The following is a 26,430-nucleotide window of genomic DNA, read 5'->3' as shown; positions in this document are numbered from 1 at the left end:
ACTTACAACAAGATATACAACTATGTGCTGAGGCTCATAAAAAGTTATAAAGAACTCCAGTGGAGATGAGAGAACTGAAAAATGTAATAATTGAAATTTAAAAATTGTCTGTCTCAATAGCAGCATGGAGATGACAGAGAATAGAATCAGTAAACTTGAGGACAGATCAATTGAATTTACAAGATATGGACAACAGAGAGAAAATAGACCAAAAAACAACACAATATGAGGAACTTATGATACAATAACAAAAAGCTAACATTTGCTTCATTGGAATCCCAGAAGGAGAGAGAGACTGGAGCTGAAAGAGTAGTCAAAGAAATAATTTCTGAAAACTTCCCAGTTGAACAAAGCCTAATAGGATAAATCCCAAGAAATCTACACCAAGAACACATCATAAATTTTATAACACTAAAAGCAAAAAGAAAAAAAATCTTGAAAGCAACCAGAAGAATGATGCATGACCTATAGAATGCTAATTCAAATGACAGAAAATTTATCTTCTGAAACCATAGAGACCAGAAAACAGTGTCATAAAATATTTCAAGTTCTGAAACAAAAAAAGAACTGTCAACTTAGAATTCTGTATTTGCTGTATCACCCTTCAGAAAAGAAGAGTGAAGTAATGACATTCACAGATGAAGAAAAACTAAAAGAATTTGTTGCAAGCAGATCTAACCTAAACAATGGCTAAAATAAGGTTTTCAAACAGAAAGGAAGTTATAAAGGAAGGAAATTTAGAGTATCAGGATAGAGGAACAACAGAGTGAGCAGGAATAGAGTTAATACAATGGAACATCCTTTTCCATATGAATTTTCTATACCACATCTGATGACTGAAACCAACAGGTTTAAAAGCAGGCAAGATATGGGACCTAAATGGAAGTAAGATTTACACAGTTCACTGTAACTTATAAAAACACTGGTAACAGTAAACTGTGAGGTCACATGTGTATATTGTAATGTCCAGAAAAACTGCTAAGAAAATCTTTGCAAAGAGATACATGCAAAAACACTACAGATAAATCAAGATGGAGTACTAAAAGGAAGCAATAATCCAAAGGAAAGTAACGAAAGAGAAACCATGAAATGACAACCAGAGGAAACAAAGAGCAAACAGATAATAAAATGGCAGATGTAAACTCTAAGATATCAATAATTACATTCAATGTAAATGGCATTAATCTACCAATTAAAGGCATAATTTGGCAAAGTGGATTTAAAAACATGGCCAACTCTCTACTGCTTATTAGAAATTCATTTCAAATTCAACAACACAAATCAACAGAAAATAAAAAAGATGCAAAAAGATATACTATAGAAGCATTAATTTTTTATTTTTTATTATTTCATTGTGGGTCATGTTGGCTTAAAACATTGTGTAAATTTCAGGTGTACATCACTATATTGTAGTTTCTGTATAGACTGTATTGTGTTTACTACCAACAGTCCAGTTTTTATCCATCACCATAAATATGTGCCGCTTTACCCCTTCCAGCCTCCCTCCACCTGCTTTTCTGGTACTACTAATCTATTTTCATTATCCATCTGTTAGTTTATCTTCCACATATGAGTGAAATCATATGGTATTTGTCTTTCTTTGCCTTACTTATTTCACTCAGCAAAATACCCTCAAGGTCCATGCATGTTGTCGCATTAATTTTTAAAAAGTCCATCCATGTTGTCAAATTAATTTTTTAAATATTAACTATATTGATATTAGATAAAATAGACTCTGAGGAAAAGAAAATTATATGAGACAAAGATGGACAGTACATAACGATAAATCATCAATACACCAGGGAAACATTTGATCACAAATAGATATACCCCAAAATATACAAAGCAAAAAATGATAGAACTGAAAGGAGAAATAGACAAATCCACAATTATAGTTGAAAACTTCAATACTCCATCTTAGCAACTGTTATATCTACTTAATAGAAAAATATCAAGGCTGTAAAAGGTCTGAGAAAAACCCAATCAACAACAAGATCTAATATGTATCTCACTCAACAGCAGTAGAATATACATTTCTTTCAAAATTCATGGAATATTCACCAATATAGACCATGTGCTAATCCTGGACCATAAAACAAACCTCAACAAGTTTAAAAGAACTGAAATCATACACAATATGCTCCCTAACAATAATGGAATCAAACTTGAAATTGTAACAGAAAGGTAAATCTCTGAATACTTGCATACAAAATAACACACTTCTAAATAGCTCATAGTCAAAGAGGAAGTCTCAAAGGGTTTCTATATATATGCATATATGGGTGCATATATATGTATACATATGTATATATATGCATATATAGATATAGATGTATATATGTCCCTACAGAATTCTATCTATATGTATATGTATATAGATAGAATTGAGTGAAAATGAAAATACAACATATCAAAATAGGTGAGCTATAGCTAAAGAAGTGCTGAAAGAGAAATTTACAGCACTAAATGCTCACATTTGAACAAAAGAAAAGTCTTAATAAATAATCTAAATTCCTACCTCAAAAAACTAGAAAAAGAAGAGCGAAATAGAACTAAAAGTAAGCAGAAGGAAGAAAGTAATAAATGTAAGACCAAAAATCAATAAATTTAAAAACAGGAAAATAGAGAAAATCAATGAAATGAAAAGCTGATTCTTCAGGAAAAAACCCAATAAAATTGATTAGCCTCTAATAAAAATGACAAAAACAGAGAAGATGGAAACAACCACCAACATCAGGGATGAAATAGAGGGTATCTTGCAGCCCTGTTAAAGTGACAATAAGGAGACACTAAAAACAACTCTCCACTCCTAAACTCAACGACTTAAAAGAAATAGACTAATTCCTCAAAAACTACAAACTACCAAAACTCAGCCAGAATAAAGCAGATAATCTGAATAATTCTATAACCATAAGAGGAAGTAAATTTGTAATTTAAAAGCTCCCAAAGAAGGAATTCCTAGGCACAGATGATTTCACTGGAGATTTATATCAAACATTTAAATAAGAGTTAACACTAATTTTACACAATCTCTTCCAAAAAATAGAAGAGAAACACTTTCCAAGTCATTTTGCATGGACAATATTACCCTGATAGAATGATACCCAAAACAATTCTAAGATATTACAAAAAGATGAAAACTACAGACTAATATTTCTATGAACTTACATTCAAAACATCTCCAGGAAATATTAGCAAATTGATCCACCAATACATATATAAAGTACATAAAAGAACTACACCATCAGCAAGTGGGATTTATTCCAGGTATGCGAGAATAGGTCAACATTCTAAAATTAATCAATATAATCCACCATGTTAATAGGCTAAAGAATAAAAATCAGATACTTGTATCAATAAACAAAAAAGAATTTGACAAAATCCAACACCTATTTAGTCAGGAAGTTAGGAATTGAGGGGGAACTACCTCAACTTGATAAAAAGTATCCACAAAAATCCCTACAACCAACACTATAGTGAATGGTGAAAGACTGAATGCTATCCTCCTAGATTGGAAACAAGGCAAGGATGTTTTCTTTCAACATAGCACTGGACATTTTAGCCCCTGAAGTAAGAAAAGCAAAAAAAAAAAAAGACATAAAGCAAGCGAGAGAGAGAGAGAAAGAAAGAAAGAAAGAAAGAAAGAAAGAAAAAAGAAAGAAAAGAAAGAAAGAACACTGCTCCTGTTTGCAGATGACATGGTTGTCTTCATAGAACATCCCTCAGAACAACACTAAAAAACCCTCCTGGAATTAATAAGTGAGGTCAATAGGGTGACAGGAAACAAAGTCTACATACAAAAATCAACTTCATTTCCATATACTAACCATAAACGTGTAGGACACAAAATTAAAAAACAATATCATTTATAACAATTTCAAAGAAAATTAAACACATTTATAAGCATAACAAAATGTACTGATTCTCTATGATGAAAAAGAAAGGCTGATTAAACAGATGTAGAGCCATACCATGTCCACGAACTGGAAGATCAGCATAGTAAAGATGTCAATTATCTCAAACTGATTTATGGGTTTAATTACATTCATATCAAAATCTCAGCAATATTTTTTTGTAGACCTAGACAAACTTGTTCTAATATTTATGTGGGAAGATAGAAGCCCTACAATAGCTAGCACCATTTTCAAAAAAGGAGAATAAAGTCCGAAGGATCTCTGTACCCAAGATTAGTTCCTACTACAAAGCGACAGTAGTCAAGATTGATTGCTTTTGGCAGAAGCACAGATCCACAGATCAATTGAGCAGAATCTAGAACCCTGAAATAGAGCCACACAAATATGTGCTAATGATTTTTGACAAAGGTGAAAAAGCAATTCAAGGGAGGAAGGGTAACCTTTTCAAAACAGTGCTGGAGCAGTTGGACGCTGAAGGAAAAATCTGACTCTCAACCAGTCTTCATGCAAAAACTATCTCCAAATGGACCACTGACTTAAATACAAACCCAATACTCTAACATTTTCAGGAAAAAAAAACAAAAAAGAGAAATTCTTTAGGGTAGAGGGCTGGGTAAATTATTCACAGATTTGACACCAAAAGCACGATCAGTAAAAGAAAATTTGACCAGTTGGACCTCATAAAAATTAAAAACTTTTGCTCTGTGGAGCACCCTGTTATGAAAATGAAGAGAAAAGTTACATATCAGAAAAAATATTTTCAAATTACATATCTGACAAAGGACTAGTATCTAGAATATGTAAAGAACTCTCAAAATGAAACAGTAAAAAAAAAAATAGTCCAATTAGAAAATTGACAAAAGACGTGAAGAGACATCTCACCAAAGGGGATGTACAAATGGCAGGGAAGCCCGTGAAAAGATGCTCCACATCACTAGCTTACAGCGAAATGCAAACTAAAACCACAATGGAATATCACTACACACCCTTAAGAATGACTAAAATAAGAAAAATATCAAATGTAGGCGAGGACGTGGAGAAACTAGATTACTCATACATTGCTGATGAGAATGTAAAATGTAAAAATTTTACAGTCACTCTGGAAAGCAGTTGGATACATTCTTATAAAACTATCCATGCAACTGGGTAAAGGGTGCATATGATCTCTCGGTATTTTTCTTGCATTTGCATTTGAACTTATGATTATCTTCAGAGAAAAATTAAAAATATTAGTCATGTGTTATCCTCTGCTTTCTTCCTCCTTTATCAGAACAGTCAGGCTGGGGACAGCTTGGCAAGATCCTGGATCTTGGTGACCAAATTAAGACAATTGGTGAGCCAGCACTTGCACCACGGTTTCCATTTTGCTTCTTTATCAGCCTGTGGAGCGTGATTCCACCCAGCGGGCCCGTCTGCACTGTTAATGCGCAGTGTGAAGGCAGATGCCTTCTCCTCCCTCCTCTTGCCACCAACCTGCCTTTCTCCCTCTCTGCTGCCAGAAGGTCCTCTCTGTCGTGCCACCAGAATGCCTGCTGTCATCCTCCCAGGCAGTCCTCTCCCAATTCCCATCATGTTTCAAACCGGAAGGAGCCACCACTAGAATAATGGAAGTGGGAGGCATTATTTATAAATAAGAGCAAAAGATAACTTGAGAATCTAGTGAATCCTGCAAGGAAAAAACAAATTTACAAATTACCAGGAATAAACATAACAAGAGATGCCTTTTCTTGAAAGACATCAAAGAAAATCTAAACAAACGGAAGGTTATACCATGCTCATGAATAGGTAAACTCAATATGCCGAAGGGGTCGATTCTACTTAAGTTGATCTGTAAATTCAATACAATTATAACCAAAATCTCAATGCACATTTTTTTGTGTGTTTTGTTTGTGTGTGTTTTGTATATAAGTGTGTAAAAACAATGTTAGTTCTAGTACATAGCGAAGAGCAAAGGAACAAGAATAGTCAAAACATGTCAGAAGAACAGAAACAATGGAGGGGGCAGCTTACTTTATCGAATATCAAGATGTACTTATTAGAAACCACAGGAATTAAGACAGAAAGGCATTGGCTCAGAGACATACCAAAAGAACACCATCGAGAATCCGGGAAGCTTGATTTGTGAATGAATGAGGGACCATTCTAGAGAAGGTACCTGGAGAAGTGATTATCCATATGGGAAAAAATAAAATGATTGACAGATATTATCACCCAGGATGTGGCCACATGTGTGGTATGAATGGCAGCAGGAGGTGGAGTTCGTGGCAACCCCACACCCACGCGTCCCTCTACCGCTGTGTCCCTGTCTGGAACAGCACTGCTCAGTAGAAACATAGAGTGAGTCACATACATATTCATGAGTTTTCTAGTAGCCACATTTAAAAAAGCAAAAAGAAATAAGCAATGTGAATTTTCATAGCATATTTCATTTGGTCCAATATATAATTTCCACATGTAGTCAGCAGTGACATGATGAAAAATGTCACATTTTTTTGTTCCCAGCCGTGAAATCTAGTGTACAGCTTACACTTCCAGCACATGGCAGTTGGGGCAGCCCCGACCCGGGTGTTCGCATGGCCGCTGAGTGTCGTGTGGGAGGGCAGGGCTCTGGGTCAGCTGCCTCAGAAACCTGCCCCACCTCTGATCCCTGTTCGGAAGCAAGTGTGCGACACACAGAGGCCAGGCCGGGAGGAAAGTGCTTTGGCTGGTGCACCACACAAAGAAAGCCAAAGATAAAAGACAATAAGATACAATGTTTGCAGGGTATGTTACTACAAAGAACTCCAGTACATCAATAATAAGAAAACAGAGAACCCAGTGAAATAAAGACACCAGGCATAGACATAAATACATCTCCAAAAAGAAATATCCTATAAAATAAGAAAATATGTTCAATCTCAAGAGAAAACACTCATGAAGACAATGAGATGCTTTTTTCCCTACTGCGTCGGGAAACGTGAAACACATCCACAGTTCCGAAGGATGTGGGAACGTGTTGTGAGGAAGGAAAGTGGACAAAGCCTGGTGTGACCAGGGCCAGCTTTCCACCGTCAATGGTGATGCCCAGACTGTTCCTTCCCATCTTCCCGACAGTCAGGCACTGGCGCAGGATGCAGGCTTTGTTGACGAAATCCTGGCCACAGCCTGAGACTCAGGATCTAGTGATGGGAAGAAGCAGGGCCAGCATGGACTCCTCCCTGTGCTTGCTGCCAGCACCACTTCCTAAATGCTGTGGGCGTACGGAATCCAGGAGAAACGACCCTCCCTGCTCTGTGCAGTGGCATGGCGTGTCTTAATACATTCTTTGATATATTCACCACCACCTCCCCTGACAGAGTGCAAATGATCTAGTATTTATCTCTTTGTCTTTAAAGTCTAGCAAAGGGCCATTCTTGTGGTCAGGGGCTGGGAATAATGTTTGATGAATGACTCAATCAGTGAATAAGTGAGAAAATGTGAGGATGGTGACATAAGCCCAGGAAGTCCTTTTTATTTTACGTTGATTTTATTTTTTAATTTTTATCATCCTTCTCCTAATGTGCATCAAAGTGATGGCATCTCTTAAGGCCCTGGTTTCTCCATAAAGACTGTCAGCCTTGAGGTTCGTGTGTGTGGCACCTTAAGTAGCCAAAGCAGGAAGCCAAGGACAGACTCTTCTGTCTCCAAAACACCCAGGCCTTGGCTCCTTCCCTCTTGGTCCTTAACTGGCTGAGCCCGGACAGCCAGCAGGCTCAGGTGTACTTACAGCGGCAGCTGGTCTGTAATCTGCACAGCTCCATGGCTTAAAGCCTAAATTGTTTCTCATTATTGTTCCTTCATTATAACTTGGGGTATCTATATTTACGCAGAAAACTCTCCTGGCTCATTTTAAACAAAAATAATTCTGTTTAGCAGTTTGCCTTGTAAACTGGAGTGAATATGGCCATAAAAACAATCATAAGTTTATTTCAGGCCTGAAAGTGTGGATTTCTTCACATTGGAAAGCCCTTTTCTCCTGGAGCCACTGGCGGGAAAATCCCCTTAGACAGAGATCGCGGCGATTCCCCTCGATCTGAGGAAGCCCTGGGCGGTCCTGCAGCCGGCAAGCAATGACAGGGAGAGCAAATTTATTACATTTTCCATTGTCTGGCCTCCATATTCTAATTGAATGTCTGCTTTAAGAAATATGCCGTGAATGTTAACAAGAAGGACTGACAGCCCTGGAAAGAGTTGACCCAGCACTGCCTCATGTTTCCTGCAGGCCTGTGCTCTCCTCCTTTGCTTTGATGTGGGTTTTGGCATCAGGAGCCTTAGCAAGGATGATTTGGAAATGGTGAGGCCAAAAGCAAGCAGAATAAATTTGCTTTCTGGGTTGATTTAGATAAATGAACTTCTCATTTAGAAAAAATTGCTGTAGGTGTTTTTGTTTATTCTTCTTAAAATACTGTAGACAATTACAAAGCAATTTCAATTGCATGCTAATTTCCATGTTGAAAAATGAGTGCCACATTGGGTGTTCGTTTCTGTGTTGGGAGAATTTTAGTCTGAACTGGAAGCAGGGTGGGACTTGAGTAGTCAAGAGCCGCCTAATAGCAGTAAAGCCGATGATGGGGAGGTAGCCGATGATGATAGTGACATTTTTGGGTCACATGCCAACCCCTGTAGACGTGCTAGGTCACCGAATCTTTATAACTCATGTTGGCAGTGCCATTACTGGTTTCACAGGAGATGGACAGGAGCTCAGAGTCAATAACTTGCCTCATCTTTTGCAACTTGTGAGAAGCCCAGCAAAAGTCAAACCAAGTTGCATAACTAAATCTGGTTAATTGTCTAAGATCATGCTGCTGATTTATAAAAGACACAAGTATTCTGTCCTTGGATCGATATTGATCTTCAACTTTCCAAGGTATTACTTCCAGAAGTGCATTTATTTTCTTTATTTTATGTGTTAGATACACATGTATTGACCAGCTACCATATAGCTAGGCCTACGGCAAATCCTAAATCTCTCTCTCTCCATTTTAAAATGCACTCGTTCAGTTAAGATCGCCAATTCTTCACTCAAATGTGCCAATTCCACTGTTTTCCCTTCTTAGTGAACACAGCTTAGTTTAAACCTGGGCCACTCCGAATTCCCAAGATCTTCCCACCTGTAGTTTATCCCACTCCTATACTTTTTCTGAACTATCATTTCGCATAGCTCTGTGCAAAATAATATTCATACCTCCTCGTTCCTCAAGTTATAATATACAAAATCTTTCCCCTCACATCTAAGGCTCCAAATAATTCAGTAATGAGTGACATCCTGCACAATCTTAAGGATGTGCAACTATGACAAAGCTCTGACAATTCTGTGATTGGAACCTCTCAGATCTGTCTTCTCTCCCCGTTTCTGTCCAAGTCTTTCATGCAAGAAGGCTTTGAAGGGCAGACCATAGGGCAAGGACCTTGCTTTGTTCACTTTCTTCCCTGAGAGTAGAGTGGGAACCTCTGTATTAATCACATGCATCCCCAGCTTTCTGAGCCAGAGTCGTCTCATAAACAAGAGTTACTATGGTAACAATGAGAAAATGGATTCCTCCTTATTTGATGTAAGTAATCTAGAATTTAGGGCTTGGGGATTTGCACTGGCTTTTGGACATTTGGCTGTGCTCTGTGGTCTGAAAGATGCTCAGGTGATGCTCTCTCCCAAGCCCATGACCTCACATGACTCCACTGTCTCAGGACCCCGCTCTCCTCCCTCTTGCTCTCTCTAGTAAAGTGCTGTTCCACCTAGTTCCAGGGAAGCAGGCGATGACCTTGACAACACTCAGGAAGGACTTGGGAAGGAAATTCTAACAGAGAAGCCAAGATCAGATCCCATCCCTTTCAATTCCACAGTGTTCTCCTAGGGAGTGTATGTAAGCCCAGTGTCCGATCTGCTTTCAGAAGAGGAACCAGTGCCCTTCCTCTAAGAAATGCCTGGAGTCCATCTCCCCCTACTCAACAGAGAGGACCCTAAGCATGGGAGGTCCAGAGAAAGAAAGCACTTCCCCCTTAGTTTAGTTATGCTCCCTTCAGGCTTACTCCCAAGCCCATCTCCTGCCCTAGAATTCTCTGGTGTGACTGAGAGTGTGAACATCCTGCTCCTTCAGAGGAAGACCACACTCCACCCACGGAGCTCAAAGCACATTCGGGGGTACGTTCCCAGGAGTCTGGGCTGCTCCCCGTAGAAAGCGCCACAGGCAAACTAGCAAAGGCACATCCTAAGTTCATCCTTGGAAATCCCGGTCAGATCTCCCGGTACATGTTAGAGTGAAGATGTTTTCCCTCCATCCTGCCATCTTCATGACCCTGCTCCCCATCTGCCATGAACAAGGGCCCATGTGCGCACTTTCAGGCCTCTGCCTGCCGTGTCAACTGAGTGTTTGTGTCCCCTCCAGATCCATATGTTGAAGGCCTAACTCCTAATGGGATAGTGTTTAGGGGTGGGACCTTTGGGAGGCAGTTAAGTTTAGAGGAGGTTGTGAGGGTGGGCCCCCATGATAGCATTAGTGTCCTTATAAGAAGAGGAAGAGACCCCAGAGAGCTTGCTCACTCTCCCTCTCTGTTCCCTGCCATGTGAGGACACAGAGAGAAGGCAGCCGTCTGCAGGCCAGAAAGAAAGTCCTCACCAGGAACCCAGTCTGCTGGCACCTTGATCTTGGACGTCGAGCTTCCAGAACCATGAGAAATCAGTGTCTGTTCTTGGAGCTGCCAGTCTATGGCACTTTGTTATGGCGGCCCGAGCAGCCTAAGACACCTGCATCTTGGGAGAAATCGTTTTCAGGGACTTTCCAGTGTAAAAACGTATCCAGAAAGGCAATTATTTCTGAAGAGAAACAAGCTGCAGAGATACAGCTCTGTTTTTAATGAAAACTGATGTTACATTATTTGGAGAACAGCTTATAGTCTTGGAAGCACTTCATCTCAAGCCTCTGTCTTCCACATGGTCTGCTTCTTGCTTTAGCCTAACCCAAAGGTCACTATAATGTTATTCCAAGAAAGTCAGTAAAGGTCCCAATATCTACAAAATGAGGAGCATCTAGAAGCCTGAGAAAGAGTTTTCCTAAGGTTTCTAACTCCAGGTTCTACTCCTCATCAGAGACCAAGTTAAAACATACAATAGACATTTCCTCCACCATGAACACCGACAGGAAGGTCAGTTGACCACACATATGGCCAGGCGTGCTGTTCCTCTCTGAGCCACTCAGGACCCAGGAGCGGTGCTTCCCTGGAGCCCCCTCCTTCCTCTAGACCACATTCTGTCAGCAGGGGTCTCAGACTTTTTTGGGCTTTATAGGATGTCTCTGCTGGGTCAGGGTGCGCCCACGGGGCCTGAAGTGTGGTTAAGGGCAGATGTTTTGGGAGGCCAGCCTTGGGTGTGCAGGCTCAGCAGCCCCTCAAGTTTGAGGAGAAACTGTGGGTTGGAAGGTAAAGTGGGCGTTACCCATGGCTGGGAGCTCCTGTTTGTGGTTATGCCATCAGCCCTGGAAGTAGTGGGGCTGGCCTGCCAGGATGTCTACCTGTATGCAGCATCCAGGAGGGTAATATTAATCCCCATGCATCTGAGAGGCTGTATGGGTCTGGTTGTATTTTGAGACTTTTCTTCCATTAGTTTGTAGGTCTATTCATATGTGAATGCCAACTTGTTTACAAGAGTATCTTTACGCTATGTTTTACTACCTGATAAAGCTGGTACCTCTTTGTAGCTCTCTTTTCTTCAGAATTCTACCAATTCTGGCTTTATCTTTCTAAATGAAGTTTAAAATGAGCCTATTGTTTTTTGTTATTGGGAATGTGTTAAATATTACGTTAAGTTGGGTAAAACTGTCCTTTTCACGATGTGAGGTCTTCTCTTTCAGAATACCATACGTCTTTCTTTTGAATCAAGTCTACTTTTTGGTGGGTAGGTTTTGTGCATTTCTTTTAAAGTTAATTCCTAGGTATTTAATTTTTAAATTTCATTATATTTTTATTTAATTTTTATAATTTTTTATGACTATTTTAAATGGAATATTTTTTCTCATGAATAAATCACTCATATTATTTAGAATGAGGGTGTGAAAACTGGTGTGTCAATTTCCTGCATAATTAACTTTAGAGGATGCTGTCTCGTAGCCATTGCACATCTACGTCATTCTGCAGAATATTTAAATAATCCAAATTATTTTGCTCTTAACAAACATTTACAGAGGACTTACTATATCATGGGTACTGTTCTCAGAGATTTAAAACATTAAAACACTTAATCCTCATGGCCCTATGAGATCAGAACTACTATTTCCCCTATTTTAGAGATGACACCACTGAGCCATAGCAACTCCGCCACTGTGACGCCTTAGTGGTCATTGTGCCGAGACCAGGATCCAGGCCCTACAGCTTCAGAGTATATGCTTGTAGTCATAGAACTGAGTTATTTAATTTCAAATTAAATTACATCTAAAATAATTTTTCTCTGTTGTACAGAGAGAGTGAATGTGAAACTCTACGAGCTACTATTTAAATGTTGATAAAATTTGAAGAACACTGAACTTTGTCTATTTCAAATGCCAGCACGTCAGTTAAGCCCCAACACCCCATAGACAGGATGTGATATAAACAGCAGGCAAAAACGTTGGATTAGGGGCCAGCTGAGTGTTAAGTTTGTGAGCTCTGCTTCAGCTGCCCAGGGTTTTGCTGGTTCGGATCCTGGGCACAGACCTAGCCCCACTCATCAAGCCATGCTGAGGTGGCATCCCACATAGCATAGCCAGTAAGACCTACAAGTAGAATACAACTATGCAGTGGGGGCTTTGGGGAGAAGAAGAAGGGGAAAATGAGATTGACAACAGATGTTAGTGCAGGGCCAATCTTTAAAAAAAAACCAAAATAAGAACATTCGATTATCGTGCAGATCGGCCCACCAACACTGCTGAAACCTACAATCTTTAATAAGTGTCAAGGAATGACCTATTTTAAGTAATCAAAAGATTAAAAAAAAATAGAAAGTCTGAAATAAAAAGTTTCGCAATTTCTCTAAAAATTTTTCCAAGCATGGTTTATTTTGGAACAGAAAGATTTTCTTTTTTTGCACAGAGAACTTGACCCCGTTAATGTCTGATGGCATGAAACTCCCTTGATTGCACTTCTGACTTTGTCCTTTAGTTAATCTATTGTATTTATTTGTGTGTAACAGGGCAGGGGCTAGAGGCAAATTTGGACAAGTCTGTTTTGTTTAGTCGAGGCCACAATGCTTCACTGCCCTCCTCTCCTCTCTCTCCTCCTCTCATACTCCACCCTTTCCTGAGGGTGAAGAACATCTGTGAATAAATAGCCTTAAAAAGAGAGTATTTAGATTATTTTTAAGGTAAGCATTTTCAGCAAAGTATAGAGGTAGGAGAATTGAGACTGAAATGCTAGTTGACTTGCATTTGCCACCCAGCTCAGAAGTAGCTGCAGCAGAACTTAATGCAATGCATTCTTCACCATTGTGTGATACAGCCTTCCAGGTTCCTTGTGACAGTGGCTTACATTGGTAGGAATTTATGGAGAGCATTCGTGGTCCAAATCTTCTCAGGAACCCTAGGATAGAGGTATTATCTATACTAACACATGGAAGGGGTGGCCGCAGGAGTAAAATAGTGAGCTCCTGGTCATGTAGTTAGCAAGACTCAACGATGTCTAACTCCGAAGATGTGCATGTCTCAGCTTGTGATGTTGATGTTGACTCAGTGTGACTATCATCCAAAAATACTAGATCAAGAGGCCAATTATACTTCTATGTAGTTTCTGTAGCCATGTTTTCAGTTTTACTGATCTTTTCTTTTGTAGTGTCTAACCACATCCCATTGAGTGCATTTTCTACCTACAACTAACATTATAGAGGTCATCTAGAGAAGTTTTATGTGTGTCTTTTTCATATTTTCCATGTCTGAACTTACCATGTTTATCTTTCTGCTAGCCTTTTGAATATGTGGAATAGTTATAATAATGAGTGAATGTCCTCGCCTACTATTTATCATCTGTCATTCCTGAGCTGATTTTCTCATTATGGGTTGTAGAGCTTCTTTACATACCAGTCAATTTTTTGTTAGATTCCAAACACTGAGTTTCACATGGGGTGCTGGGTATCCTCTGTTGCTCTATTGAGTTTTGAGCCTTGTTCTGAGATGCGGTAAATTATTGAAAACAGTCTGATTCTTTCAGATCTTACTTTAAAGCTCTGTTTTGTGAGACTAGACCCAGGACTAGAACTAATTTGGGCCAACTACTGACGCATTTCAGTGCTGTGACCAATATCCTGTGGATTATAAGGTCTGTCACTCTGGCTGGTGGCAAACAAACTACAGTTGCCCTTCCTGCCTCCTCCCATGGCTGCTGCGGTTGTTTCCTTTCCTGGCCTCAGTGCTTCACTCACACACGTGCAGACTTGTGCTCACCTAAATGTGGGAGGTGTCCCTCTGCAGATCCCTGGCCATTTCTCTGTGCATGCTTCCCTCCCGGGGACTGTGCTTGTGGCCATGTGGCCTCCTGACTCCCAGCCCCATCTGCCCCACTCTGGGCTCCCTGCCCTGTCCTGTGGCCTGGGGATTTCTCCCAGCAGGTGCAGAGGCAATCATTTCTTATTCCAGGGCTCACTTCATTGCTACATGTCCAATGTCTTGATAACCACTGTTTCCTACATTTAGTCAGTTTCTTTAATTCTTTCAGTCAGGAGAGGCATTTTTTAAAAGCAAAAAGACCTTTGGTCAAACATTTACACTGCATATATCATTCCAACTTCCTTCCTTCCTTCCTCCCTCCTGCTCTCCCTACCTCCTTCTCTCTTTCTTTATTTCTAGCAGGGGACGTATGGCATTTCATTGCCTCCCCCATGCATCTGAGGTACTATCAGGGCTGAATTGTGTCCCACAAAATTCCTACATTGAAGTCCTAATCCCCAGGACCGCAGGATGTGACTGTATTTGGAAATATGGCCTTAATTACATAAAGAGGTAATTAAGATAAAATGAGGTCATTAGGGGGCCCTAATCCTCTGTGACTGGTGCCCTTGTGAGAAGAGAAAATTAGGACATAGACATGCACAGAGGGAAGACCCTGTGAGGACACAGGCGGAAGACACAGTCATAATAGGGAGCCCTCAGGAGAAACCAGACCTTATCCACACCTTAGTCTTGGACTTCCAGCTTCCAGGATTCAGAAATAAATGTCTGCTACTGAAGCCGCCCCATCTGTGGTATTTGCTATGGCAGCCCGAGCAGACTCATGCAGATACTTTCCCTGGGCCACCCTGGGGTTCTCTCACCTGCAGGCTTACCTGTCCTCTTCCCATACCTGCTGACCTACAGTAGTCCTGTAGGAGGGTTCCCCTGCGCAGCCAGCCTGGGTCAACCCAGCCTCAGGCTTGGGAGTTGTACGCTAACTCCAGGTTCCTTAGCTCACATTTTTGGCTTCTGCTTTGGCCCATTTTTGATGGATCCAGCCTTGCTCAGATGTCCTGCTTTTAGGAGCCCATGGGCTGACCAGGTTTCGTGTGATCCTAAGCTTGTGCAATTCAGAGGGATCCTCTTCTTAAAAAAGATCACACAATTACAAAGGCAAAATTGCAAATTCAAAATTAGGTGCAAACTAGAGGATTTAGAGTGAAGGAAAAAATCACAAAATCATAATAAGTTTTGCTAAGAACACTTCTGATCATATTAGAATTTTGGTGTGATCAGTAATTTTAAAAATATAAAGGCTAATCTCAAATTACACATTAACCAAACCAGTTTTATGTGCTGCTGTTGTTTTGAGCTACATAATTGTATTATCAAATTACTCCTCCAGGATCCCAGACATCCTGCCCCATGGTGACTTGTGTAGGAGTTGTGGCTGGATCTCTGGTGTCTCCGACTTTCTCTGTATCATGTCGAAGGCAGCTTTGCCTGAGGTTCCGTCTGGTATTGCCGGGTGGGACACATCAGATATTCTGGCACTTTCTGATATGTCAGAATGTGTAAAACTGACCTCATGCACAGACATACCTGCTCTAGGTGGGGACACTGCAGTTTGTGGCTATTATTGAGAAGCAGGAGGCTCTAAAGGAAAAGAAGCGTGTGTGTTTATGTGTCATTGTGCCCACCGCATAATTGAATCTGATGCTCAGAAGGAGGGGACTTCTGTTCAAGAGAGCAGGAATCGCCCCATGTCCCGTGTCCAGGAAGTACAGCCTGTTCTAGAACATTGTTAGTGTGTGCATGCCTGCTTTGTCTCGGGACAGCGTGGACTTTGTTTCTCCTCCCCTTCCTGCAGACATCTGGTGTGGGGCACCTTGGGAAGACTTCATGTCACTCTGTGACTTCTGTCCCTCATCTTTTGGTCCAGATGCCTGTTGAGAGGCACTGTGGACACCCACGGGTGATTCTGAAAAGCCATTTCTGCTTTGGGGCATCTGGCAGTGACCTAAGTGTATGTGAGAAGGACTGCAGACCACATGAATATATCCCACTGAACTCAGCTTATGAACCCAGTTTATGCCGCCCCGCCTTTGCTTGAACCCCAAATGCCTGCAGTCTTACCAATGCTGCTGAAATCATGGCCGTGTGCAGAAGGGACCTTGGGGTGGAAGAGACGGTGTCCTGAACATGTGCAGTTAAAGTACCTTCCTTTTGCAAATTTTGCCAAATTCACAAATATATGGATATGAGCTCATTGCTAGGGCCCTCTCGAGGTCTTGGAAGGGGCCTGTGCAGGGGCAGGGCTCTGAGGCTGACACTTGAGACTGCTCAGTAAACCTGCCCTTGTATGGTGCCTGTCCCCCAGGGGATGAATGCCCAACATCCAGCCCCACCATGTGACCCACCATAAGGAAACTTCTGCACACAGCTGTGTTGAGCACAGGCACCTCTTCGCTGGACCTCAGACGCTGAGTCTTTCTCAACTTCCAATGAGCTGGCCCTGCTGGCCTGACTGCTACCCCCGGCACCTCCTAGTGAACCACGGCTCTCCCTGTGGGCTCCTGTCTTAGCCGTCACCATCCCCCACCCTGCCCCTGTGGGCAGGCTGGGCCTGCTTTCCTGCTCCACTTTGCAAGGACAGAAGGACTCTAAATGCACCTTAAACAAGGTCAAGGTAGGTACCAAAAGCAATGATTCTCTGGAAATGAGGATAGTTTTCAGGATCAATTGTATGCGTCCGACTTGGCGGTTTACCAAATACTTTGACCTCATTTTCCTCCCGACCCTCCCAGCAGCCCAGTGAGTTAGGGGCAGTTTTCTTCAGGGATCTTAGTCAGCTTGGACCACTGTCACAGAGTACCACAGATAGGGGCTGAAATAACAGGCATGAGTTTGCACAGTTCTGGAGGCTGGAGGTCCAAGATCAGGCTGCAGCATGGTTGGTTCCTGGCTTTCTCACTGTGTCCTCCTCACATAGCAGTGTCTCCTCCTCTTCCTACAAGGACACTTATCACATCACGAGGGCCAGACCCTCATGACCCCATCTGACCCTAAGCACCTCCCAAAGGCCCCACCTGCAAATAGGACCACATTGGGGGTAGGGTTTCAATATATGGATTTTCAGGTGTACAATTCTGTGCATGGCACCATTTTACAGATGTGGAAATTGAGGCTCAGGGAAGTTTATAAATGACCTGAGGTCCCAAGGTTGGGAATGCAGAACCCTGACTTACATTCAGGTGCTCTGTCCTAGCAACAAACTCCAGCAAGTACACTAGGAAGCCCTTTATTTAGGATGTCAAGTTTCTAGGGCAAAGATCTCTGCTTTGTTGGTTGAAGTTTGCCAAGATCCTCCAGGCAGGTTTCCTTGACAAATGGGTGCTCACTTGTCAGTCTGCAGAGGCTCCCGCTCACCCCAAGAGGAGGACTCAAATGAAACATCATGACAAAAACGTGAAGGATGTGTAAAATATTAATTAAAAATGACGTTCAATTCTCAACTTCAAATCATTGGGAAATTAAAAGCAAATTTTTATTTTCTTCCCATGTTTGTTCTTTCTGATATAATAAATATTAGATCTAGCTTATCATTTCATAGACCTTTCCAATGACCTGTTTTCTAGAAGTTCATCTTGCACAGTCTACTTATGTTCAATGTTATCTAGTCCACACTTTCTGAAAAACAACATACATTTTTTTAAATGGGACGTCTCCAGGATTATAAAAACAATTTGTCCTTTGGCCTTTTTTTTTTTAAAGTACATGAAAAGCTTTGGTTCTCCAGGGAACATTTATAGGAAAGTTCATAGAATTTGCAAACAACCAGAATTTATTTCTCTTCCTAGAACTATCAAAGGCATCAAATACAGCAGACACAAAACAAACCTATAAAAATAAAAATAGATTGTGTTGATGGCTCTGTTGGGAGGGATAGCAGAGGTGTGACTCCATTTAGGAGAAAGAAGAAATCTATATGGTTAAACTCTAAACAGTAATATGCTTAGGAGGGTATTATATACAACAGGAGAGGAGGGCTTGCCAGGAATCAGGACACACATAGAGCATGGGAATGTCAAGGAACTCATGCTTTAGTGTTGCGGTTTTGTCCATGATATCTTCCCTCAGACCCATCCCTCTAAGGTCGTGCTTTGATGTCTGACCTCCTTCAGGTCAAGATGAGACTTCTTCCTCTATCATTTCTACCAAACTTAACTTCTGCCAAAATAATTAAATCCTTCCACTTCCAAGAAAAGCCTTTCCTCCCCCATCCCCCCGAAAGACACACATGGAGTCACTCTTCTCTCCAAAGACTCACCAGGTCTTTGGAATTCTACAGCCAGGAGATACTAAGGAGTATTCTACTCAGAGAAGTTTAGCTGGTGCTGGATCGAGTCATAGTAAACTGGCTTGTTTCCAGGAGAATCTCCGCATGTTTAACGTGCCATGTACAGTGGAACACATTGGTCAGGCATGTTGTAGATTGTCCCTCAGTATGGATTTGTTTCATGTTTTCTCATGATTAGACCAGGGCTATGGATTTTGGGATGGAGACCACAGAGGTGACGTGCCCTTCCCATCACTCCATGTCAGGGGTCCATGCTATGAACACAACTTAATGCTGTGATGTTAATTGATCACCTGGTTAACAGCGAGTCTGCGGTGTCCCCACCTCACATTACTGCTGTCCCTTTCTGTTCTTGTTCACTGGTCCCTGAGTCCATCTCCACCTCCTTGGAGGATGAAGGACTTTCTAAGACTTTGTTAAATTCTCAGCGTAGGTTAAAACCACGAGCATAAGTGATCAATATTTGGGCAGAGATACTTTGAGGTTCTACAGATGTCCTCTGTCCCCTTACAGCCTCAGCACTATTGTCAGCATCAGCAGTGGACCAGCACTTACGACTGCGAGGTTCCAGTGCTGATTTCCCATTTCCCTCACTCCTTCTGTTTATTAATTGGAGTTCTTCTGTAAGGAGAATTTGTCTGTTCTTATTTGTGTGTTTGTTTATGCAGTTGTTCATCTGTATCAGTGTGGGCCATGGGTATTATTTATTCAGTCACTCATCTGTATCAATGTGGACCATGGGTGTTGTTATATTTGGTCATTCATATGTGTCACTGTGGACCATTGGTGTCAGTTTATTCAATTGTTCATCTGTATCAGTGTGGACCACGGGTGTTATTTTATTTAGTCCTTGTAATCCAGTACTGCCTTATTTGTTCAGCTGTTCACATGGTTCCAGCTCTGCCCATTGGGATCTCTCTGGTTAGCTCCTGTGTTCTTTCGACATTCTGCATCCTATGTTTTTGTTTGTTTGTTTTTTGAGCACTTCCTAACTTTCGGCCGCTGCAAGATGCTCCAGGCTCACCTGGTATTTTCTCTGCACCAGCCCTCACAGCAGCCGTTGTCCAAGGAGCCCTGTTTCCTTCACTGGAGAATGGGGTTGGAGCAGAGGGTGTGGTGTTGCTACTGGGCTGTCATTGTATCTGGGCTTTCTCAGTAGGCAGAACAAGGAAGTATGTGTGTGTATACTCACCCGTGCACACACACATCTGTATTTATTTCAATAAGTGGTTATCTGTACATATGTATATATTAAAATACACAGGAGTTCATACCGATGGATCTGGCTCAAATATGGTACCATAGCCTCATTCTAGCCTCCTTCTTGGCTTACTTGTAACTTCTTGGTCTGACAGTGAAAATCTTGCACTTTCATTATCTACAAAATATTTACTAGTTTGTTCAGATCTAGTCTAGTTGTTTCAGAATTGCTAGAAAACACTCTGGTGAGAAACAAATTTACCTCTGAAGTGTTTGTATGCAGTTCTTTTGGTCTTCAGCCTTACACTGTCTTGTCCAACACTTCATCCCACAAGTTACTCAGGTCAGTTCCCCCTCCCCACCCCTTTAGTGATATTGTTATACAATCTACGTTCTCCTTGCATTTTGATTGATTTTTTTAAAACATTTGCATGCAGTCAAGTCAAATCTCTGTGGTATAATTTATGGGTTTTGCACAAAATGTATTCATTGTGTCAACCCACACAGTAGCATCCGACATACAGAGGAGTTCCCTCACCCTGAAATTCCCTATGTGGTCTCTGTAATAACCTCTCCCACTCACCTCTGCCTCCTGAAAACCACTCGTCTGTTTCCTTTCTCCATAGCTTTTTCTGGAAGACATATAAATTGAATCATATGATAGGTAAACTTTTAGATCTGGCTTCGTCCCTTTAGCAAAATGCATTTAAGATTCATCCATGTTGTTGCAACAATCAACAGCTTATTTTTTGATTCCTAGCAGCCGTTCATCGTATGAATGCACTGCATCTTGTTTATTCATTCATCTATCGAGGGTCTCTGGGTTGTTTCCATATTTGGGCAATCGTGAATAAAGCTGCCATAAACTTTAGGTACAAGCTTTTGTCTGAACATAAGTGTCCATTCCTCTTGAGTAAATATTATGAAAGAGATTGTTGAGTCATATGGTATATGTTTGCTTTTATAAGAAATTTCCAAATAATTTTCCAAAATGGCTGTATGATTTTGAACTCAGAATGCAGTATGGCCGCAAATGTCCGTCTCGTTCCATATCCCCATGATCATTTGGTATTGCTAGTATTTTTATTTGAGCCATTCTAATAGTGTTAGGTAGTTGTGGTTCTAATTTGAATTTCCTAAAACATTAATAATATTGTGTATAATTTCAGATACTTATTTGCCTGCCATCTTTTATCTTCTTTGGTAAAGTGTTTGTTCAAATAATCTGCCCATTTTTAAATTTGGGTAGTTTGTTTTCTTATTGTTGAGTTTAAAGAGTTCTTTATATATTGCAGAAACAAGTCTCTTATTAAATATATGATTTTCAAATATTTTCTTCTTTGGTCTCTGGCTTACTTTTCATTCTCTTAAAAGTGTATTTTGAGAGAAAACGTTTTTAATTTTATAATTAATTGTCAATATCAAATAGCCACTTTATTGTTTATGTGTGGGTGAAAGGCCAAATGAATCTTTTAACAAAAGTTTCTCAAGATTTTACAATGAACAGCTGGCCTTTAGTGACTAGAGTTTTTCACGGGTACATTGAATTTAAGAATGAAAGATCTGGTGGCATAGCAGTTATGTTCGCATGTTCCGATTCTGTGGCCAGTGTAGACCCAGCACTGCTCATCAAGCCACGCTGTGGCAGGCGTCCCACATATAAAGTAGAGGAAGATGAGCACAGATGTTAGCTCAGGGCCAGTCTTCCTCAGCAAAAAGGAGGAGGATTGGCAGCAGATGTTAGCTCAGGGCTAATCTTCCTCAAAAAAATAATTAAAAAAATAAAAATAAACTAAAAAATATGAAAGATCCATCTCATGATCTGAATTGTCTTTTTCTTATACGTGTAGATATATGAATGTGTATGTATGTGATCTACATATGCAAATGTATATTCAATTTATGAGCTTGAAAACACTCACATAACCTTACAAGCTTGGGGATAGGGGTTGGGGTGAGATGACGTTGAGTAACTAAGGCTCCAAGAACAATTTTCTCCTTTCCTAATATACTTAATGAGAAGAATTTGTGTAAATACTTTAACTTGAGGTAAAGAGCTCAGTGTTCATGCTAGGACATTTCTGAGTTGAAGTCCCAGCTCGGCAGTGTCTAGCATGTGACCTCAGGTGAGCTGCCTGATTTTGGCTGACCCGCCTAGTCTTTTTGTAAAACCAGGGGAGCGATCTCTGCCTGTGTATTGTGAGGGCTTCCTAGGAACATTTCAGGAGTAGTCATCAAGGCAGTGTTAATGTCACACTGTTGGATTCTTACTGAGATACAAAGAGTTGCAATTGTTACAACACCACAACTACAAGTTGTTAGTCTATCAATGTTTGTGCCCCTGTCTTTGTGTTATTCCATGTAAAATACTTAACCAATAACACCCTTGGGATGGATATTGGAGAAACGGGAGAAGGGCTTTTAATGAGATAACACAATGCAGCTATATTTTGGACCAAAGCCAGGGAGGTGTGTGTGTGTGTGTGTGTGTGTCTGTGTGTGCATTTTTCGTCAGAATCGCTATCAGGAATTTTGTTTTTTCCCATCAAGAATGAGAGAGCTTCAAAGTTCTTTTTGAGTTCTACAAGATATTGTTCAGCATAAAAAGCAAGACGTAAAAAATGTTTAAAACAATGCACCTCCTCCACATGTGTTTGTGTGTGTGTTCTTTTATTGTGAAAATATATGATGGAGGAAAACCACAGAAGGCAGCATATTAACTGGTAAAAATGAATTAACTGAAATTAGGCTGGGAGAGTTGAGACAAAGAGATGCAGAAGTAGAAGCAAACGATCAAAGAAAACGGGAAATATAAACCTTAGACTAAAAAAAGAACAGTAAGATAAACATAATCTTGGTTTTATTTTTGCAATAATGCAAACTACTGTGTGCACCCGTGCATAAAGGAATTTAATGCAATGGACTATAACAAACCCGTCCCTTTGACACAGAGCTCTGGAAAGCCCCAATGGGGCAGAGATAGAGGCTGCCGCAACAAGCGCAGAGCCCAGATGGAGAACCGGAGAACGAAGCACAGACACGTGGGTGCCAGGTATTGTGAAGAATTCACTAGGAGAAAGCCTGTCTCTGTGGAACCAGGATTTTTAGAGTCTTGGTAGGAATAAAAGCTTTTGACCTCGAGCTGACATGTGCCTGTAGGCATTGAGGAACCGCGGCAGCGTGGAATCCAGATGAGGTTCAGCTGAACTTGCACGAGGCAGAGAACAGCCAGGCAAGGGGCTCTTCCTGAGATGCGCCAGGCTGGGGCCGGTGCTGGTGGAGAGTCTTCTCCAAGGCCTAGGACAACAAATGGACCATAAAAGAACCCGAGAAACTTTCCAACGTAATATGTCCTCCCTGAGTCAAATTCCATTGCTGTAAAGGGTTCAGTTCTGTACTTTGTTTTATCAACACACATTTGCAATCAATACCATTTTTATAGAGATGATATATGTCTGGATTTGCGTAGGGGTCAGAGTTTCATTTCCTCACCATTCCTTCTTCCCACTCACCCTTTTTTCAGGGATAATTTTCCTTCTTCGTGAAGCACCTGCATTAGATGCTCCTTGAACGTACTGTTTTTTGTAAACTCTTTCCACTTTTGGATTCTGTATTTCATTCCCTGAAAGATAGTTTGCTTTGTGCATATACTAGGTTGACAGTTATTTTCGTCCTTCTTTCTGAAGATACTATTTGAATGTTTTCTGTCTTCCATTGTTGCTATTGAGAAATCTATGTTTATCCCGACTTTTACTTTTTGGAAGTCCTTTCTCTTCCTTTATGGCTACTTTCTAGATCTCCTCTTGTCTTCTGTAGTTTTAAAACAATATGTCTAGCAGCAGATTTCTTACTAATTATCTTATATGGTATGCATTGGCCTGCAGCATCCTGTTTTTGTATTGGTTCTGGAAAATTTCCAGCCTTGAGCTCCTGAGGTTACCTCTCTTCCATTTTCTCAATTCTCCCCCTCTAGGACTCTGCTTAGACCTGTGTTAAAATATCACCGTCATTGGCACAGTTCACCAGACACGTCCAGGTGACTGCTTCCGGACACCTGGGAGGGTTGCCCTTGCAGGTCTTCTTAGGGTGTCTGGGGACACATGACCTATTCTGGTCAATGAACTGTAGGCAAAAATGATGCATTTAATTGGCAGTGAGAGCCCTCCTGGATCTCTTCCTTCTTCTGCCAAGGTGAACAGATATACTCCAAGCTGTGGCCGTTTCAGTAGGTCCCAGAGGAGGCTGACCCTGCACACAGGCCACAGGGGACTCAGGATGGACTTGTAGCCCGAGCAGTAGATCACGTTAGATTGTTTCAAGGCACTGAGATGTTGGAGTTATTTGTCATCATAGATTTACTAAACTTATCCAAGCCGAGAGACCATCTCAACATGTCGTCCATATCTGTTAATGCCTCCTTTATGTATTTCATCCTATTCCACATATTTCTTTTCCCGTATCTTCGATTTCACTAGGTATTACTTCAGTTGTATGTAAACGAATATTACAGTCACATTTCCATTGCTATGTGTTCTTTTTCTAATAGCCTAATTTTGATTGATCGTTTGTTTAATCACGCCATTTATTTTTCAAACATTTTGTGTGTGACTATTCTATGTTCTGGATCTGAAAATCTGCAGCTCTGTAATCCTCAGGGGTATGATCTATTATTTGTTGTTTCTGTGGACACTCATTCCTGGTGGTTTGCTTTCTCCTGGCTTTTGTGAACTTGGATTACAACCTCCTTGATCAATGTTGGCAGTGGGATCCTTGTGGGGAACAGAGAAGCGTCCCCCACTCATTCTGCGTGAGTCTTGCCTCAGCTTTCTGGTCAAGCTTGCTCGTCTCCATATGGCTAGCTCCAGGACTTAGTGTCTTGGTTACTGTGGACATCTCTCCCAGGGCACTCAGCCTCTCCTGCTCTCCTGTCTCCCTGCAGCTCTAGATCCAGTGAACCCCATCTCCTTGATGCGCCTCTATCAGCTCGTTAATGTGTGTATGTGTGTGTGTGTGTTTGTGTGTGGTGTGCTTTGTTTGGAGGAGGCAGGAACCTGGAGACATCAATTAATATATGAAAAAAAGGGCAATGTTTCAAAAATTATGTGTATACCTCACTTTGTTGCCCCAAGCACACTAGAAACATTTTTTTAAAAAACAACCTCATTGAGTTGCAATTGACTTAAAATACATATAGGTCATACATATATGACTTGCAATAAAAGACATATAAAATACACATCATATAAATACGTATATACAATAAAATGCATATATACCGCTTACAATAGAATACATATAAATTTAATTTACGATAAAATACACACACAAAACAATTTGCTATTTTGTTGTGTTTTTACACCCATGGAAACACCACCATCAAAATGATGAACATAGGATCACCCCTGAATGTTCCTTGTGCCCCTTTGAAACCTCCCCTCCCTACCTCCCACTTCTTAGATAACTCCTGATCTTCTGTTACTATCAATTATTTCGTATTTTCTAGAATTTGATAGAACTGGAATCATACACTATGCATGCTGTTGTCTTTACTCATTATAATTATTTTGCAATCCGTCCGTGTTTCTGAGTTGTATTCCATTATATGGATGTATCACAGTTTTTTTATTCATTCATCCGTTGATGGGCATTTTGATGGTTTATAGTTTTTGTCTATTACAAATAAAGCTACTATGAACATTCATGTACAAGTCTTCATACAGACAATGGTTTCATTTTCTTGGGTAAATAATCTAGGAGTGGAAGGGCTTAGTCTTAGAGTAGTTGTATATTTGATTATATGTATGAAAAAGCCAATCAGTTTTCCAAAGTGGTTGCACCATTTTACATTTTTATCAACAATGTAGGAGAGTTCTGTTCTTCCACGTTCTTGCCAACACTTGACATGGTCAGACTTTTTAGTTTTAACCATTCTAACAGGCGTGTAGCATCTCATTGTGGTTTTAACCTGCATTTCCCTAATGACTAATGATATCCAGCACCTTCCACATGTTTATTGGTCGTCTGGACATCCTATTTGATGAAACATTTGTTCAGATATTTTGGCCATTTTTTAAATTGAGTTGTTTTCTTATTACCGTGTATTGAGATTTCCTTATATATCCTGGATTCAAGGTCTTTATAAGCCATATTACTTATATTTACTGTCTCTTAGTCTGTGGTTTGCCTTTTCAATCTTTAAACTCGTTATTTTAGCTCTTTTTATCCTTTCATGCTTTTTTTTTTAAAGATTTTATTTATTTTCCTTTTTCTCCCCAAAGCCCCCAGTACATAGTTGTATATTCTTCGTTGTGGGTCCTTCTAGTTGTGGCATGTGGGACGCTGCCTCAGCGTGGTTTGATGAGCAGTGCCATGTCCGCGCCCAGGATTCGAACTAATGAAACACTGGGCCGCCTGCAGCGGAGCGCACGAACTTAACTACTCGGCCACGGGGCCAGCCCCTATCCTTTCATTCTTTTAACTCATACAAAAGTGGAGCTGAAGTTTTTAATGTTGATAAAGTCCAATTTACTTTGTGAATTATGCTTTTGGTGTT

This window comes from Equus asinus, chromosome 1 (genome assembly GCF_041296235.1).
Source record: "Equus asinus isolate D_3611 breed Donkey chromosome 1, EquAss-T2T_v2, whole genome shotgun sequence".
In the NCBI taxonomy this organism is placed as follows: Eukaryota; Metazoa; Chordata; class Mammalia; order Perissodactyla; family Equidae; genus Equus; species Equus asinus.
Note: the sequence above shows the minus strand (reverse complement) of the source record.